This window comes from Humulus lupulus, chromosome 8 (assembly GCF_963169125.1).
Source record: "Humulus lupulus chromosome 8, drHumLupu1.1, whole genome shotgun sequence".
NCBI classification, from domain to species: domain Eukaryota; kingdom Viridiplantae; phylum Streptophyta; class Magnoliopsida; order Rosales; family Cannabaceae; genus Humulus; species Humulus lupulus.
Genome location: NC_084800.1, coordinates 16,546,963 through 16,548,855, shown reverse-complemented (window position 1 = coordinate 16,548,855; position 1,893 = coordinate 16,546,963).

The following is a 1,893-nucleotide window of genomic DNA, read 5'->3' as shown; positions in this document are numbered from 1 at the left end:
TTAAACATCTTATTATCACTTTGCTTAAGCCTTGTGTCATTAAAATGTTTAACTTTACATAAGACTTTTCAAGACATTTCATAACTTTTCTCATATTCATATGCATGGTCTTATATCACATAATAATGTATCACATAACTGTACATGCCATGCATACATGCTGATGCTGAAATGCCAATGTTCGTGTTCATGACTGATGTTGATGGTATTCAATCAAGGCATTGTATCACATCTCATATAACTCAAAACATCTTTAGTCATAATACATGAAGCTTTGGGTTGGTGGCGTTGTTATACCTTAACGTAGAGCTATGGCTCAGGTCTAAGGTTTCCAGCCTAAAAACTTAAACGCTTCATATATCATAACATATAACAAATCATGAACATAGAGTAATCCACATATCCATCAACATAAGAACACATACTTGCACATAATTCATATCATTCTTAACCAAGTAAGACATCTTTCACATATCACAGAATTCATCAATTACATATCACACAACACCCTTATGGTGTTCATATAACCATTCTTCACATACTTATCATATGCATCATCATCATACCATACTTAACTCATCAGATGTACACAATCAATGTAGTCATGCATCTTACACTTAAGCACAAAAGGTGAGATTTACTTACCTTAGGTCCTTAGCTTATTTTAAAATTCCTCACCAAGAGTCAATCAATCAAATCCATACAAATCCTATTCAAGGCACATCATTTATTAAATTCTATCAAAATCATAAATATACACCATTGATAGTGTGTATTAATAATACCAGAAACTATATAAATGATAATAATAAATTATTATCAACGTAATGCAAATAACTCTTCATATAAAACCATGCTTTAAACCGTGCTCATAAGATAATGTACCCTTATGATAATAATAATAATAATCCCAACAAAAATAATAATTATCGTCTATAATTAAACTTATTTCGATATTAATAACAAAATACTTCAATAGCAATACGTATATGGATGTATATATTCAAATAGTCATTTTATAAAAGAAATCATATTTTTAACATAAAGTTGTAATAATCAATATAATGATAATAATATAAATATAAATATTTATATTATTATTAATTAGTCATAATATCAATTCCAGTGATATAATAAATATACTTTCTCCAAACTTCACTGGTCTTACAAATATCAATAACTGTAGGAAACTAATATTTGATATTATTTTAATATTCAAATATTAATATACAATAATAATGGTTAAATAATAGGTTTACTATAAATCATACTTTTCATATATATATGAATCTGTATTCTTGATTTACTTAACAAAATAATAACAATAATAATTAAAATTACTTAATCATAATAATTTCCATATTAATATAAAATCAATTAAATATGTATTTTTATACTTGATTTAATATCTAATATTTTCTAGAAAATTAGACAGCACAACGACTATAAAGTGGACAATTCCAAAATCAAAACCTGTATCAAAAATATATATAATCCCAGACAGCCAGTAAATTACAGAAAATATTCCATATATCAATAATATATAATTATATACCATAAATACACATAATAACAATTACTCTAATCAATCACAATTAAATCACAATATATAGGTTAAAGAAATTATACCAAAATGATCGGGTTCCACAATAAGTCAAACGATGATTTTCTGAGACTCAAAACGTACTTCGGAACCTCGAACACTAAGTTTCGACCGTCGGTCTACGGTGGATCGCGGTGGCTCGTGGTGGGCCCACCACCCAACTATGGTAGATGTAGGAACAAGTTATTGGGTTTTGAAGCCCACAACACGAGGAGCACGATGGTGGTGACGGATCGGCAAACGGATGCCCGAGGTGGCCGAATCGCAACTTTGAAGTCGTGGGGTGGCCG